Source organism: Macaca nemestrina, chromosome 5 (genome assembly GCF_043159975.1).
Source record: "Macaca nemestrina isolate mMacNem1 chromosome 5, mMacNem.hap1, whole genome shotgun sequence".
NCBI classification, from domain to species: domain Eukaryota; kingdom Metazoa; phylum Chordata; class Mammalia; order Primates; family Cercopithecidae; genus Macaca; species Macaca nemestrina.
In genome coordinates, this window is record NC_092129.1 from 68,610,905 (window position 1) to 68,628,997 (window position 18,093).

The window sequence follows — 18,093 nt, forward strand, 5'->3', positions numbered from 1 at the left end:
ACTGCGCCCAGCCACATTTTATCTTTTATTCTCTCTCTTTTTTTTTAATAGAGACGAGGGTCTCGCTATGTTGACGAGGCTGGTCTCAAACTCCTGGCCTCAAGTGATCCTCCCATCTCGGCGTCCCTAAGTGCTGAGATTATAGGCGTGAGCCACCATGCCCAGCCAGTGTCACGTTTGTTTGATTCTAAGCATGCTTTTCTACATTTTAATATTTCTAAAATTTAGGGCCAGGTGCAGTGGCTCATGCCTGTAATCCCAAAACTTTTGGAGGCTGAAGTGGGTGGATCTCTTGAGCCCAGGTGTTTGAGACTAGCCTGGGCAACAAAGTGAGACCCTATCTCTACAAAAAATAGAAAAAATCAGCCAAGTATGTTGGTGTGCACCTGCAGTCCCAGCTACTGGAGAGACTGAGGTGGGAGGATCAATTGAGGTGAGAGGATCAATAGAGCCCAGGAGGTCAAGGCTGTAGTGAGCCGTGATTTTTGCCACTACACTCCAGCCTGGGCTGGAGTCAGAGCAAAACTCTGTCCCAGAAAAAAAAAATAATAATAAATAAATAGAGTACATCTTAAGATCAACCCTTGGGCCCCCAACTTCTTTTTTTTTTTTTTTTTTTTTTTTTTGAGACAGAGTCTCGCTTAGTCGCCCAGGCTGGAGTGCAGTGGCGCGATCTCGGCTCACTGCAAGCTCCGCCTCCCGGGTTCATGCCATTCTCCTGCCTCAGCCTCCCGAGTAGCTGGGACTACAGGCGCCCGCCGCCTCGCCCGGCTAATTTTTTGCATTTTTAGTAGAGACGGGGTTTCACAGTGTTAGCCAGGATGGTCTCGATCTCCTGACCTTGTGATCCGCCCGCCTCGGCCTCCCAAAGTGCTGGGATTACAGGCGTGAGCCACCGCGCCCGGCCAGGGCCCCCAACTTCTATGAGCAATAAGCTAGTTGAGAAAGATTTGTACCTTCCAAAGAGAGAATACTCACCCAACACACACTTCACAGGTGGCCAGGGATGATAATTAAAACAATGGCTAAGAGTTCCTTCCAAATAAATCAAGGTCGAATCTCCCCTCCAAAGCAGAGAAGTTCTAGAGTAGCAGTCATTGCACATGCCTAACTTAACCATAAAATAAAAGCCGAAATCTTTGTTACCTCAATTGTATTATTTTCTTTTTTTGTTTTCTTGAGACAGAGTCTCGCTCTGTTGCCCAGGATGGAGTGCAATGGCACCATCTCGGCTCACTGCAACCTCTGCCTCCCAGGTTCAAGCAATTCTCCTGCCTCAGCTTCCCAAGTAGCTGGGATTACAGGCATCCACCTCCACACCCGGCTAATTTTTAGTACTTTTAGTAGAGATGGGGTTTCACCATGTTGCCCAGGCTGGTCTCAAACACCTGACCTCAGGTGATTCACCTGCCTTGGCCTCCCAAAGTGCTGCGATTACAGGCATGAGCCACCATACCCAGCCAATTGTAATATTTTCATTGGCGGCACCATATATGATGCTCAAAATGTTTTTTCTTTTTTTCTGTTTTGTTTTTGTTTGTTTGTTTGTTTTTGAGAAACAGTTTCTCTCTTGTTGTCCAGGTTGGAGTGCAATGGCGCAATCTCAGTTCACTGCAACCTCTGCCTCCCGGGTTCAAGCGATTCTCCTGCCTTAGCCTCTCAAGTAGCTGGAATTACAGGCATGTGCCATCATGTGTGGCTACTTTTTGTATTTTTAGTAGAGACAGGGTTTCATCATGTTGGCCAGGGTAGTCTTGAACTCCTGACCTCAGGTGATCCACCTGCCTCAACCTCCCAAAGTGTTGGGATTATAGGCATGAGTCTCACTCTGTTGCCCAGGCTGGAGTGTAGTGCCATATGCTGGCTCACTGCAACCTCTGCTTCCCAAGTTCAAGTGATTCTCATGCCTCAGCCTCCAGAGTAGCTGGGACTACAAGTACCCACCACCACACACAGCTGATTTTTGTATTTTTAGTAGAGACAGGGGTGCGCCATGTTGGCCAGGTTGGTCTTGAACTCCTGACTTCATGTGATCCATCCATCTCAGCCTCCCAAAGTGCTGGGATTACAAACACGAGCTACTCGCCTGGCTATTATTACTTTTGTAAATAGAGATGGAGAGCTTGCTAGGTTGCCCAGGCTGGTGTCAAACTCCTGAATTCAAGTGTTCCTCCTGCCTCAGCTTCCCAAAATACTGGGATTACACCATGCCTGGCCCACAAAATGTTTTGAAAAGGTTCCATTGTGATATAGTATTGTGCACTCAAACTGTCATTCAATAGACAATGCAATTAAAGCCATAATTATTAAATTCAAGCAAGATCACAGAATTTTCAAAGGTAAGAGACTCAAAATCTGTCAAAACTTTTGCAGTTATCTTCAGAGGAAGCTGTTTAATTAGAAGAAAAAAAAAAAACTAAGCAAAAAGGAAAGCAACATCCCAGTATTCTTCATTATACCTTAAAATTATACACACAATCATAAAGACAACATAGGTTAAGATAATTAACTAGCATTACGAAAAGCAGCCTGTTATCATGATGTTGCATTAACTACCCAAAGTAATTCAGAAGAATCCTAGATTCTGAATGTGAATAAGGCTGAGACTCAAACTTTATTGTGATGAAAATGGTATACAATTGAACGAATAAATGTATGCTACTGATTATTAATAAAATCTTTATGTTTACTTTCTGCCCGCTAAAAAATTGCTACTAAATAGACGGCTTATCTTAGAGTTAGTGGCATTTCAGAACTGAGAAAATATGATAGTTCAACCTCATTCCTTTAAATACCTTGATATTGGCTGGGCGCGGTTGCTCAAGTCTGTAATCCCAGCACTTTGGGAGGCCGAGACGGGTGGATCACGAGGTCAGGAGATCGAGACCATCCTGGCTAACACGGTGAAACCCTGTCTCTACTAAAAATACAAAAAACTAGCCGGGCGAGGTGGCGGGCGCCTGTAGTCCCAGCTAATCGGGAGGCTGAGGCAGGAGAATGGCGTAAACCCGGGAGGCGAAGCTAGCAGTGAGCTGAGATCCGGCCACTGTACTCCAGCCTGGGCGGCAGAGAGAGACTCCGTCTCAAAAAATAAATAAATAAATAAATAAATAAATAAATACCTTGATATTGAACTTCATCATGTATATGTACTATTTTTATTTTATTTATTTATTTTTTTGAGACGGAGCCTCACTCTGTCGCAGGCTAGAGTGCAGTGGTGCCATCTCGGCTCACTGCAACCTCCGTCTCCCGGGTTCAAGTGATTCTCCTGCCTCAGCCTTACAAGTAGCTGGGACTACAGGCGTGCGCCACCACATTCAACTAATTTTTGTATTTTTAGTAGAGATGGGGTTTCACCATGTTGGCCAGGCTGGTCTCGAACTCGAGACTTCAGGTAATCCGCCCACCTTGGCCTCCCAAAGTGCTGGTTACAGGCGTGAGCCACCACGTCTGGCCAGATGTACTATTATTTATAAATCCCTGACTGATGGACATTTAGGTTGTTCCTCATTTCTTTGCTAATGTAAAATAATACTGCAAACTGATAACTTCAATTATACTGGTAATATTCTAGTTCTGAGGACAGGTGGTAAGTTCATGGATGTTCATTTTATTATGCTTCATAGTTTAATAAAATGAACATATATATAATATATATAGCCTATTCCTTGCACATAACAAAAATTGTGAACAAAAAAAAAATTGCTGCAATAAAAATTCTTGTGCACACATTGCTGAGCATTTTCCTTAAAATAAATTCCCAGAAGTGGAATTGCTGGATCAAAGAGAACACTTATTTAAAATTCTAATATTTATTGTCAGACTGCCTTCTAGAAAGTTATACTAATTTTATAATCCCCACAACAAGGTATGGTTAATACTGGCATTACTAAATCTCAATAATCTTTGCTGCTATGTAATGTGAAAATTCAAATTATTACTAGGCAAAGAGAATTTTTAAAATAATTATTCAAAGCAAAACTGTTCACCTTTTTAACCCACACTACAATGGGGCCAGATTCACCTTAATAAACAATTCTGATCATGTCACCTACCTACTCCATAACTTTCAATGACTTTTAACCTCATGGTTAAAGTAAGAGCTCTGGAATCAAACTGCCTGGGTATGACAAATCGCCATTTTTTTAAAAAAAAAGTTCAGACCCTCATCAAAAATACAAACATCAACAAACAAGTATCACTGATTAGTTTGTCCAACTTAGGGGAAAAAAATGGTACCATTACATAAGATTTCAAAGTGTTAACTTGGGTTGAATTAAGTTTATCAGAAAAGTACCCTGGCTGGGTGCAGTAGTGCACCTGTAGTCCCAGCTACTTGAGAGGCTGTGGTGGAGGATTGCTGGAGCCCAGGAGTTGGAATCCAGCACAGGCAAGATAGCGAGTTCCCATCTTTAAAGGAAACTGCATACTGATATTTTCTTCAGTTCACTTTCTAATAATTGTCAGATCAAAAGTGAAAGCAACACTGTATCTTCATGCTGAAAAATGATTGCTGTTTCTACTTGGCGAAAATGTTATTCAATGACTAAATAACTTTTGTGATGTATAACAATCTCCCATTAATATAAATAAAACATCTAAAATAACTAAACAACCAGGGTTAGAACCGTTCCAAAGACTATTTATACAGAACAACAAGGACTTGCAATAAAAACAAAACAAAAATAAAAACGACCCATACAATGAAAGCCAGATATTATACATTAAAAATGTAGTAGAAGTATTTTTTGGTGAGCAGCAAGACATATTTAATCAACATTTAGGCACAGAATGCACCATTCCAAGCATGGACCATGATCTAGTTTCTTGCAGTAGCAGCCAACTGGACTAACACGGTGCTACTTCTTTTACTGTTCAATCAAATTCCTCCACTGCCTTAGGGAATAAACTACCCTACTTTACCGTCAGAGATAAGCTTCGTTTTCGTAGCAGAGAACATTCATTCCAATTATAATGTCCTAGCTTTTCTTCCTCATGGAGGAAATTTGATAAAAAAATTTTAACCTTCAATAAATAATTCATAAAGGTCTGACAAGTTTCATGATCGCTAACATTCAAATCCATTTCCAAAACTGGAGTTATACAATATACTTCTGTGCATGAGATTATACTTATTGTTCACTAGATTTATGAATAACTTCTGGAGGACAATACATGTTTTAAAAGTCGTATTAACATATGAGTTGGCAAACATTAAATTTTGTTCCCTTAGAAATTGACAGAGAAGTCAGAACAGTGATAAATCAAGTCATCTGAGAGTCACTGTTCCCTTAATTGTCGTTCTTTCATTTGCTGTATTTATATACACACTGCTACTCCATAAAGACTTCTCCATCTTTCCCACCACTTTCAACTAAGAACAGTAACCTAAAATCACACTGAACTAGACAGAAGAGACTCCAAGGATTTCTCCAAGGTATACCCAGGATCACGGCCCTCTAGGATTCAAAGAACTGTAGCCCTTTTACTGCAATTTTCCTTCAGAACCACCTTTCCCGTTCCTTCCCTCCTGGACACCGCCGACTAGCGTGTTGGGGGTGGGGTGGGAGACCGTCGGCGCAAGGCAGCCAGCAAGACAGGCTCTACCCAGCCAAACCTGCACCTTCGAGGCCGAAAAGCCTGGGGCTCTTCCTGCAGCACCGGGCGCGGCCAACCCTCGCTTCCCCAGGGCAGGGCTCAGCTCGGGTCAATGCAACCAGCCAAGTCAGGCCCGGAGCGGGCCGGCTCTGCCCGCCAGTCCACAGCAACCTCTGGACCCTCGCCAGCGGGGATGGGCGTGGGCCCCGGCGGCCACCGCCCCGCCAACTCGAGCAAGGGAGGAGAGCACCCGCTACGCCGGCCCGGGACCTACCTGGAGGGAAGAGCAGAGCTCCTGGACAGCAGCCACGGGCCTGAGGGCGGACGCCGAGGCGGCCGGAGCCCGTCCCAGCAACCCCAAGTATCCCTGGTGGGGCAGAGCGGGGAGAGGAGCGGGCCGGCTGCCGCGGGCCAGCGCGACCCGTCGCGGGGGTCGCGAGGACCTGGCTCTCCCCTTAACACCAGGACACTGCCGCCGCCGCCATTTTGCCTTCCACTCAGTGTCGCCGCCGCCGCACTCCGCTGCAGGTTTCCCGGATGTGGGCATTTCCCGGCGTCGCTTGCGCGGGGGCCGAGGACTGGGGGCTTCTGCCCGCCTGGCTGCTGCGAGGGAGCGCAAAGCCAGCGGCCTCCGGGCCTCGTTACGTCGCCCGCCGCTCTGATCGTTCGTGAGCGTCGCCCCACGTTGCTCCCGCCTGCCCCTGCCCAGACGACTCGCCCGCGGCCGTGGGTTAAGGCTCTCTCCTGTTGATTCAATCCTTTTTCCCATTGATCTATTTCTCTGGACCGAGTAGGGATGCGCATTTCACGGAGCTACGTTCTCACAAGGGAACAACTGTGAGTCGCTCTGGGAAACCTTGCTGTGGGACCTCAGAATTCGAGATTTTTGGCGCTTTGAAATAAAATTTTATTCTTGCTTAGCGTTCTTTCCCCGAACAAGCCTGTGAGCTTCCAGCATCTGTATTTTCTGAATCAGGCAGATAAGAAATTCTTGAGCCAGGACCGATTGATTAGCAGCAGTTTAGAGATCTTATCTGTCAACCGCATCCGTAGAAGGAGGTCGTTATTGCCATAATTGGAGTAACGGTGACGGTGTGACAAGAGGTTTTACTTATGGTTAAACTGAATGTAAAGTGTGAGACCGGATCGTTGGGTTTGATGTATAAAGTACCGTCTACCCTTTGTGAAGAGCGCCTTTGCCAGTTTTTCCTCTAGGAAATATACAGCTGGCGTTTTTAAGTACCTTCTTTCGTAAGTTTTCTACTACAGACTATAAAAAAATTAAAGACATCTTTTTCTGACGTTAAAGTAGTAACTGGCTACTTACTGTATCCAGAAATCCAAATGTGAAAACCTGGTAAAATATGTTCCGGCCGGGCGCGGTGGCTCACGCCTGTAATCCCAGCACTTTGGGAGGCCAAGGCGGTCGGATCATAAGGTCAGCAGATCGAGACCATCCTGGCTAACACGGTGAAACCCCGTCTCTACTAAAAATAAAAAAATTAGCCGGGCGTGGTGGCGGGCGCCTGTAGTCCCAACTACTTGGGAGGCTGAGGCAGGAGAATGGCGTGAACCCAGGAGGTGGAGCTTGCAGTGAGCCGAAATCGCGCCACTGCACTCCAGCCTGGGCAACAGAGTGAGACTCCGTCTCAAAAAAAAAAAAAAAAAAAAAAAGATTATGTTCCAAGAATATTTGGTTGAAAGCCTATTTTCTACAAGCACAGAGTTTGTATAAGGTAGACAGTGTGACCCAAGGTGGGTCACTAAAGAGCTTACTTTCTTCAACGGAAGGGTGACCCATGAAAACGTTTTCAGCCCTAAAATTATATGAATTATAGGAATCTAATATGTCCACAGGTCTACTTGCCCTATCCAAAAGGATTCTGCATCTGGAAGAACAGACTGCCCCCAGAATCCTGTCACCTCTGTCATCAACCAATGGTATTCAATGCTCTCTAAACCTAAAGGAAAGTATCTCCACAAACTCTCATCTTTGGGGAAATTCCTAGATAATTCAGGGAGCTGAGTAAATTGCTCTGTGTAGGACTAGGAGTCTTACTCCTGTGAAGTAGGGCGAGAGATGAAAGAGCAGGGAAAGGAGAGGTGCAATGATCAGCAAGAGAACAAACCGACGAGATGAAAAGCAGCGGGGACTGCAGGTGTGGAGAGTGCTGATGGTTGGGGAAATACTTACTGTGGGTGCTGGATGTGTGTGTGGGAATGGCGATACCTGCCATCGCATTTGCAGGTTTTTATATCATTGTGATGGAAGATCTTGGTCCAGTTTCAGCCTACTCAACTCTTCAGTGCTTCATGGAAATGGGGCTTTTTTGTTTTTAGCAATAGATGTAGAGTCCGATTTCATGCTTGAGTGACCTTAGAAAGGAAGGAGGGGGCAATGTACATGGAAGAAGTCTGGAGACCAGTGTGGCCCTGAGAACATAAACCCTTCCAGAAATTCATGCAATCTTAGGGTAAGACATCAGACTATGTGCCACCCACTCTTAAGGAATGGGGAGTTGTGCTCCATCATCTTGACTCTGTCTCAAATAAATAAATAAAGTGGATAATTCAAATACATTATTTGAAATTCTGCAGATTTATCCCTTCTCCTTCATTTATTTATTCAAACATTTATTGGCCGGGCATGGTAGTTCACACCTATAATCCTAGCACTTTGGGAGACCGAGGTGGGCGGATCACTAAGTCAGGAGCTCGAGACTAGCCTGGCCAACATGGTGAAATCTTGTCTCTACTAAAAATACAAAAAATCGGCCGTGGTGGGCGCATGCCTGTAGTCCCAGCTACTTGGGAGGCTGAGGCAGGAGAATCGCTTGAACTCGGGAGGTGGAGGTTGCAGTGAGCTGAGATTGTACCACTGCACTCCAGTCTGGGTGACAAAGCAAGGGTCCATCTTACATAAAAATAAACAAACAAATAAACAAAAGAAAAACCCTTTATGTCTGTATGGCCTCATGGATATCTATTTTATGCTTTGGGTATTTATTTTGTTGCTCAAGTTGTTTCAGTTTCGGCCACTGGAGCTCTTTCAGTTGGCTTGTCGCATGTGTGTGTGTGTGTTTTAAAGAACTTTCTGCCCAGTTTGGTGGCTCACCCCTTTAATCCCAGCACTTCTGGAGGCTGAGACAGGAGAATCACTTAAGCCCAAGAGTTCGAGACCAGCCTGGGTATCATAGCAAGACCTCATCTCTATAAATCAGCCAGGTGTGGTGGTACACAACTGTAGTCCCAGCTACTCAGGAGGCTGAGGCAGAAGGATCGCCTGAGCCCAGGAGGCCAACGCTGCAGTGAGCCTAGATCTAGCCACTGCACTTCAGCCTGGGTGACAAAGCAAGACCTCACCTTTAAAAAAAAAAAAAAAGAACTTTCATATTTTCAGGCAGTACAAGATGCTCCAAAATCTTTTTTTTTTTTTTTTAGATGGGGTCTCACTCTGTCACCCAAGTTGAAGTGCAGTGATATAATTATGGCTCACTGCAGCTTCAACCCCCAGGACTCAGGTGATCCTCCTGCCTCAGCATCCGAGTAGCTTGGGATTACAGGCGCAGGCCATCACGACTGACTAATTTTTTTTTTTTTTTTTTTTTTGAGACCAAGTTTTGTTCTTGTTGCCCAGGCTGGAGTGCAGCAGTGCCATCTCGGCTCACCGCAACCTCCGCCTGCTGGGCTCAAACAATTCTCCTTCCTCAGCGTTCCTGAGTAGCTGGGATTACAGGCATGCACCACCATGCCCAGCTAATTTTGTAGTTGTAGTAGAGAAGGGGTTTCTCCATGTTGGTCAGGCTGGTCTTGAACTCCCGACCTCAGATGATCTGCCCGCCTCAGCCTCCCAAAGTGCTGGGATTATAGGCGTGAGCCACCATGCCTGGCATGCCTAATTTTTGTATTTTTTGTAGAGACCAGCTCTCCCTATGTCGCCCAGGCTGGCCTCGAACTCCTGAGCTCAAGTGATCCGCCCGCTTTGGCCTCCCAAAGTGCAGGATTACAAGTGTGAGCCACCACACCCAATTCTCCAAGTTATCTTGTATATTTCTTGCCCCGGTTCAGGGATCACCATTCCCCCAAGGCTCCCTGGTTCCTTTTATTGGAATATAGTATAAGAAACCAAATCTGGGTGCTAGATGTATGCCTTGCTACTGGTGTATCATGGATTCTAGGACCTCTCTGGCTAAGATTTTTTAAAGTTTATTCTACCCCTATAGAGGGGTAAAAACTCTTATGATTTTTTTGCAGCTACAACATTTTAAAAAATATTTTAATTAAATTTAAATTTAATTTAATTTTGAGTCATGCTGCCACCCAGGCTAGAATGCAATGGTTCACTCACTGCAACCTCCGCCTCCCAAGCTCAAGCAATCCTTCTGGCTCAGCCTCCCAAAGTGCTGGGATTACTGGCATGAGCCACCTTGCCCAGCTGAACCTTATTTTAAATTAACATTATCTGATCAGCCAGCTTCCAGTCATTCTACTTCTCCTGCACCCCCTGGAGTTTTCTGCCCTTTTTGTACACATTGAATGTAGGGAAATGTTGGGAACTGGCTCAATGCTAAGATGACTGTGGCCCAGCACCTCGCTGTTGTTTTATGTTGCCGTTTAACATTAATGGTAGGTCAGAATGATACCAATAAGGGTTCAAATAAAATAGTTGCATATCATATATTGGGTCTCCCCAAGCTTCATATCTGTAAAACAAGAGCACGACTACTGTTCAGACCTTCATTTTTTTTGAAACAGTTTCGCCGGTTTCCCAGGCTGGAGTGCAATGGAACGATCTCCGCTCATCGCAACCTCTGCCTCCCGGGTTCAAGCGATTCTCCTGCCTCAGCCTCCAGAGTAGCTGGGATTACAGGCATGCGCCAATATGCCTGGCTAATATTCTATTTTTTTTTTTTTTTTTTTAAGTAGAGATGGGGTTTCACCGTGTTGGTCAGGCTGGCCTCGAACTACTGACCTCAGGTGATCCGCCTGCCTTGGCCTCCCAAAGTGCTGGGATTACAGGTGTGAGCCACTGTGCCCGGCCCAATTTTTTCTTTTTTTTTTTTTTTTTTTTGAGACGGAGTCTCACGCTGTTGCCCAGGCTGGAGTGCAGTGGCGCGATCTCGGCTCACTGCAAGCTCCGCCTCCCGGGTTCCCGCCATTCTCCTGCCTCAGCCTCCTGAGTAGCTGGGACTACAGGCGCCCGCCACCGCGCCCGGCTAATTTTTTGTATTTTTAGTAGAGACGGGGTTTCACTGTGGTCTCGATCTCCTGACCTTGTGATCCGCCCGCCTCGGCCTCCCAAAGTGCTGGGATTACAGGCTTGAGCCACCGCGCCCGGCCTCAATTTTTTCTTTCTTTCTTTTTTTTTTTTTGAGATGGAGTCTTGCTCTATTGCCAGGCTAGAGTGCAGTGGCACGATCTCAGCTCACTGCAACCTCCGCCTCCTGGGTTCAAGCGATTCTCCTGCCTCAGCCTCCCGAGTAGCTGGGACTACAGGTGCCTGTCACCACGCCAGGCTAATTTTTGTGTTTTTAGTAGAGACGGGGTTTCGCCATGTTGGTCTTCAACACCTGACCTCAGGTGATCCACCCCCCTCGGCCTCCCAAAGTGCTGGGATTACAGGCATGAGGCACTGTACCTGGCCAGACCTTCTGTTAGTCTGAGCTAGATACTATTGATACCATAAGCTTAACTAAAGGCTCGATATAAACTATATACTGTTGAATTTAGTATGCTTCTTGGACAAGAGTCTAGAGTGGATTATTAAAAGGATGTTTCCATAATACAATTAAATAGAAGTACTATTCACAAAGGACCAGGAATTTTTCAATTATGCCAAATTTTTGATAGTATAACTATAGCACATTTTCTCACAATTACCTTGTAAATAAGATAAATGGAATGAAACGTCAGTAATTAGGTTGTTATAAATATTTCAGTAACTAGAGCCAAATAGCAAAGATTCATGTTTCATTGATAATTGAGAAGACTCCAGCAGTGGGCCTAAGACCTTCATTTCATTTAACATCTTTCTGGCTGGGCATGGTGGCTCTTGTCTGTAATCCTAGCACTTTGGGAGGCCAAGGCAAGCAGATTGCTTTAGCCCAGGAGTTCAAGACCAGCCTGGGCAATATAGTGAAACCCCATCTCAATAAAAATTGCAAAAATTAGTCAGGCTTGGTGGTACATGCCTGCAGTCTCAGATTGGGAGACTGAGGTGGGAGGATGGCTTGGGCCCAGGTCGAGGCTGCAGTGAGCCAGGGATCACACCACTGCACTCCAGCCTGGGTGACAGAGTGAAATCCTGTCTCAAACATCTTTCCTAATCAATGGGATGAAAGTGGAGAGAGCATGCTGGGCTAATTATGTAGAAAATAATAGCTTCTACAAAAGATTCAAAGAAAATTGTTATTCCTTTCCTATACCGAAATGAAATTTTTCTTAGAACAAGAAAGATAGGCCTATATTAAGGATTAGAAACCATTTGTATTAACTCCCAAATATAGGAAGTGTGGCTTAGGAGTATCACATGTGAACACTTCAGAAGCTGAGACAGCATTACAAAGGAATATCATTCCTATTAACAGGATGGCAAGGTTTCTGTCATAATCAGCAAGGCAGACAATATATGAAAAAGTGTTTATCTTAGAAGTCACACTTAAAAGAGGGCCTCTGGCCGAGCACAGTGGCTCATGCCTATAATCCCAGCACTTTGGGAGGCTGAAGAGGGTGGTTCACTTGAGGTCAGGAGTTCAAGACCAGCCTGGCCAACATGGTGAAACCCCGTCTCTACCCCATCTCTACTAAAAATACAAAAAATTAGCTGGGCGCACACCTGTAATCCCTGCTACTCGGGAGGCTGAGACAGGAGAATTTCTTGAACCTGGGAGGCGGAGGTTGCAGTGAGCTGAGATCATTGCATTGCGCTCCTGCCTGGGCGACAGAGCAAGACTTAAGTCTCAAAAAAAAAAAAAAAAAAAAAAAAAAAGGCCTTTGACAAACAGGAGTAATTTTTAAAGGGAAAACAAGATTGTGAAAACTAGGTCAATTAACAGTGACTCATTGCTTACTATGGTTCAGACACTGTTAAACACTGTTACACTAAGACATGGGCCCTGTTCTTGATCTTGTGGCCCAGTAGGGGGAGACAGGCTTCTTAACACACTGCTTTGCGCACAATTTAAGTTCTGCACAGTGGGCCTTTGAAGCAGAGTGCAATTTAGTCCGGATTGCTGGAGGCCAGTAAAAGCTGTCTGGAGAAAATGATAACTAGAAGGAGTCTTGAAGGATAAGAAGGATTTAGCCAAAAATGGCAAGAAAGAGTGAGAAGGAAACCTTCACTGGAGAGACTATAATCAATTTTGAATATTTGAATATGTGATGAGAGGAATTTTGTGTGTGTGGCTCCTGAGATAAGACAGATGAAAGCAAATTTCAGTTCAGTATATGAAAATTCATTTATTTACTGAAACCCTACATTAAAGTATCCCAACACAAAGCAGATTCGAATATTTAACATAATTGTTAATTGGCTCATCTCATAGGCTCACATCATCAGTGTGTTAATGTACAACAGGACTGTACCCTTTTACAGGATTGAGTGTTTTGGATCCCACTCACACGCTAAAACCCTGCCATAAAGCTGTATCAATTAGAGTTGTTCAAATGTGAAGCTGCATTGGGAAATGGGAAACTTTATCACCATATGTATGTATATTTTTTGAGACGGAGTTTTGCTCTTTTGCCCAGGCTGGAGTGAAGTGCACTATCTTGGGTCACTGCAACTTCTGCCTCCCGGGTTCAAGCAATTCTCCGGCCTCAGCCTCCCGAGTAGCTGGGATTATAGATGCCTGCCACCACACTCGGTTAATTTTTTTTTCGCATTTTTAGTAGAGACGGGGTTTCGCCATGTTGGCCAGGCTGATCTCGAACTCCTGACCTCAGGTGCTCCACCCACCTCTGCCTCCCAAAGTGCTAGCATTACAAGTGTGAGCCACGGTGCCTGGCCACCATATGTTTTTAAGTATAGGTTTGATGATACTTTGTTGGGAATACCGTAGAAGGGATGATGAAATTTAGGCTGGAGATTATCACCAAGGTACTTTCTACCTCTAAGATCCTGCAACCCTTGAAAGACACTCTATTTGATGGTTTCATGAATAAAGGCAGTGACAATGAACAAATTCATAAATTATGGTATTATATTACATAAAGCTTAGTTTCGTATTAAAATTGGCAGAACTTGTCAACTGGCATGAAATGTAACGCTGTTAAAATATACTTTCTCTTATGGTTACAAATACTCAGTGGCTCACGCCTGTAATCCTAGCACTTTGGGAGGCCAAGGCAGGCGGATCATCTGAGGTCAAGAGTTCGAGACCAGCCTGACCAACATGGAGAAACCCATCTCTACTAAAAATACAAAATTAGCTGGGCATGGTGGACAGGACAACATGATGTGGTCTTAATAGTGCAACTACAGGACAATATGTTGTCATTTAACATGTTCTTTCGTCTCCTGTAGTGTCTGTAAAGACAGGTAAATCAGGTTCAGTTTTGTTGCTAGGAGATGGGGAAGGACAGCTAGGCTGAAAACAGTCCTTGAAATGATATTTAGGGTAACAGCAATTATCCAAATTATCTGGTTTACTTTTCAGTGCTAGGAAAAAACCTACTCTGAGCTGAATAAGTGTATGGTTTTTACTTACTCCTGGAATGCCACAAAATAAAAGACAAGTAGTTTCTTCTGGGCAAGAATATTTCATAGGTGGTGTTATTTACTCCTTTTATATTACATCACGAAGCACAAAATATCTACTTGTCTACTTTTGTGATATTAAGATTGACAAGAGGCCAGGCACGGTGGTTCAGGTCTGTAATCCAAGCACTTTGGAAAACCAAGGCAGGAGGATTGCTTGAGGCTAGGAGTTCAAGACCAGCCTGGGCAATATAGTGAGACCCTATCTCTACAAAAAAGTTAAAAAAATTAGCTGGATGTGGTGGCACACACTTGTAGTCCCAGCTACTTAGGATGCTGAGGTGAGAGGATTGCTTGAGCTTGGGAGGTTGAGGCTGCAGTAAGCTGTGATCATGCCACTGCACTTCAGCCTGGGTCACAGAGCGAGACCCTGTCTCCCCTACCAACCCCCCACCAAAAAAAGTGTGTGTGTGTGTCTCATCCTTCAGAGATGTACAGTGAAGAATTATGATTGAAACGACATCTGGAATTTGCTTTACAGTGATCCAGAGCAGGGGTGGGGAATGAACAGCAGCAGAGGTAAGACTGGCTGTGTGTTGTTAATTGATGAAGCTGGGCAATGAGTACACAGGTTAATAAAACCATCTTTTTCATATGTTTGGAATTATCCATAATAAAAAGAAAAAAACTTCAGACACATTAAATAATTACATTCCAAATGCAATCATTACATGCAAAATACAAAGCCACAAAATAAAAGGAATTACAGGTTAACATTTATATAAACCTAGGACAGGACAGCATGATGCCAGGGGACAGAAAGTATTAAGAAAGAAATCAAATGATTTGGCTGGCACAGTGGCTCATGCCTGTAATCCCAGCACTTTGGGAGGCTGAGGTGGGTGGATCACCTGAGGTAAGGAGTTCGAGACCAGGCTGGCTAACATAGTGAAACCCCTTCTCTACTAAAAATACAAAAAATTAGCCGGGTGTTGTGGCGCATGCCTGTAATCCCAGCTACTCGGGAGGCTGAGGCAGGAGAATCGCTCGAACCTGGGAGGTGGAGGTTGCAGTGAGTTGAGACCACACCACTGCACTCCAGTCTGGTTACAGAGCGAGACTCCGTCTAAAAATTAAAAAAAAAAAATCAATAAAATTAAAAAAATAAAATAAAAAAAATAAAAAACCACCAAGAATAAAAGCCAAGTTTTAAAAGAAATGCAAATTAAATCAAATAGGCATTATAGCACTAATCATAATAGTGAGAAGCTGGAAACATGAAATAATCAATAATAGGCAACCAACTGAAATAAATTATGGTACACACACCTATACCTTAGAATATTATGTAGCAGTTCAAAACGATAATAGAAAAAAATGTGTTTACAGCTAGAATGTGCATCCACAAAGACAGTATGTATATTTCATTTTATTAAAAAATTATATACATTGATGGATAGAAACGGATATGAAAAGAATACTGTGTGCTTGAAATTCTAAGTACTTAAAATTTTCTTTTGACTTTGCTTTTTCTGTAATTATTTAGTAGTAACAAAAATTCTTTAAAACATTAGTCCCGGCCGGGCGCGGTGGCTCAAGCCTGTAATCCCAGCACTTTGGGAGGCCGAGACGGGCGGATCACGAGGTCAGGAGATCGAGACCATCCTGGCTAACACGGTGAAACCCCGTCTCTACTAAAAAAAAATACAAAAAACTAGCCGGGCGAGGTGGCGGAAGCCTGTAGTCCCAGCTACTCGGGAGGCTGAGGCAGGAGAATGGCGTAAACCCGGGAGGCGGAGCTTGCAGTGAGCCGAGATCGCGCCACTGCACTCCAGCCTGGGTGACAGAGCCAGACTCCGTCTCAAAAAAAAAAAACAAAAAAAAAACAAAAAAAAAACATTAGTCCCAGCAATACTACTATAGACAGATCAAAAATCCAAAACCCGGCCGGGTGCGGTGGCTCAAGCCTGTAATCCCAGCACTTTGGGAGGCCGAGACGGGCGGATCACGAGGTCAGGAGATCGAGACCATCCTGGTTAACATGGTGAAACCCCGTCTCTACTAAAAAAAAAATACAAAAAACTAGCCAGGCGAGGTGGCGGACGCCTGTAGTCCCAGCTACTCGGGAGGCTGAGGCAGGAGAATGGCGTGAACCCGGGAGGCGGAGCTTGCAGTGAGCTGAGATCCGGCCACTGCACTCCAGCCTGGGTGACAGCGTGAGACTCCGTCTCAAAAAAAAAAAAAAAAAAAAAAATTCCAAAACCCCTGAGGTAAAGTGGCATTAAAAGTATTGCAAATAGGCCGGGCGCGGTGGCTCAAGCCTGTAATCCCAGCACTTTGGGAGGCCGAGACGGGCGGATCACGAGGTCAGGAGATCGAGACCATCCTGGCTGACACGGTGAAACCCCGTCTCTACTAAAAAAAATACAAAAACTTAGCCGGGCGAGGTGGCGGGCGCCTGTAGTCCCAGCTACTCGGGAGGCTGAGGCAGGAGAATGGCGTAAACCCGGGAGGCGGAGCTTGCAGTGAGCTGAGATCCGGCCAGTGCACTCCAGCCTGGGCGACAGAGCGAGACTCCGTCTCAAAAAAAAAAAAAAAAAAAAAAAAAAAAAAAAAAAAATTATTGCAAATAGGTAGGGCGCAGTGGGGCTCATGCCTGTAATCCCAGCACTTTTGGAGGCCAAGGCGGGCTGATTACCCATGGTCAGGAGTTCGAGACCAGCCCTGGCCAACATGGTGAAACCCTGTCTCTACTATTAATACAAAAATCAGCCAGAAGCGGTGGCTCACGCCTGTAATCCCAGCATTTTGGGAGGCTGAGGCAGATGGATCACGAGGGCAGGAGTTCAAGACCAGCCTGGCCAACACAGTGAAACCCTGTCTCTACTAAAAATACAAAAATTAGCTGGGTGTGGTGATGAGCACCTGTAAGTAATTCTAGCTACTCCAGAGGCTGAGGCAGGAGAATCACTTGAAACCAGAAGGTGGACGTTGCAGTGAGCCGAGAGTAGCGCCTCTGCACTCCAGCCTGGGTGAAAGACCAAAACTTCATCTCAAAAAAAAAAAAAAAAAAAAATTATCAGGGTGTGGCAGCGCATGCCTGTAATCCCAGCTACTCGGAAGGCTGAGGCAGGAGAACTGCTTGAACCTAAGAGACGGAGGTTGCAGTGAGCTGAGATCGTGCCATTTCACTCCAGCCTCAGCAACAAGAGCAGAACCCCATCTCAAAAAATATATATATTTATAGGACAGAAAAGCAAAACCTTACCATAATTCCGTAACTATGATTATTGGAATTACAAAGTAAATGAACACTTCAATTGTCTTATAGCAGTGATTTGTCATTAAGGTCTCAGCTCAATAATACATTTAAAATCTAACAAACTTTGGAAAGATAGTATCATTAAATTATCTTAAAACACTACATTAGGTTATTATTATCCCTGCAGACAAGGATAAAGATGGTTGGTAAGACTACAGGTGGCTAAAACAAAAGACTTAAAATGGCAAAATTCTTTTTTTTTTTTTTTTTTTTGAGACGGAGTCTCGCTCTGTCGCCGGGGCTGGAGCGCAGTGGCCAGATCTCAGCTCACTGCAAGCTCCGCCTCCCGGGTTTACGCCATTCTCCTGCCTCAGCCTCCTGTGTAGCTGGGACTACAGGCGCCCGCCACCTCGCCCGGCTAGTTTTTTGTATTTTTTTAGTAGAGACGGGGTTTCACCGTGTTCGCCAGGATGGTCTCGATCTCCTGACCTCGTGATCCGCCCATCTCGGCCTCCCAAAGTGCTGGGATTAC

General features: G+C 44.8%; 1 protein-coding gene across 4 annotated transcripts in view; it reads right to left on the bottom strand.

Annotated features, from left to right (window-relative positions):
- The window catches only part of LOC105489007 (large tumor suppressor kinase 1), a 58,749-nt gene extending 52,741 nt beyond the window's left edge, over positions 1–6,008 (bottom strand). For 3 of the 4 annotated variants that reach the window (XM_011753570.2, XM_071096587.1, XM_011753573.3), the window contains exon 1: positions 5,876–6,002. The gene's annotated coding sequence lies outside the window, so the exon portion shown is untranslated. Of the gene's footprint in view, positions 1–5,875 lie in introns of all 4 variants that reach the window. The other variant, XM_024795106.2, reaches the window with a different exon arrangement.
- Positions 6,009–18,093: the final 12,085 nt, after the last annotated feature.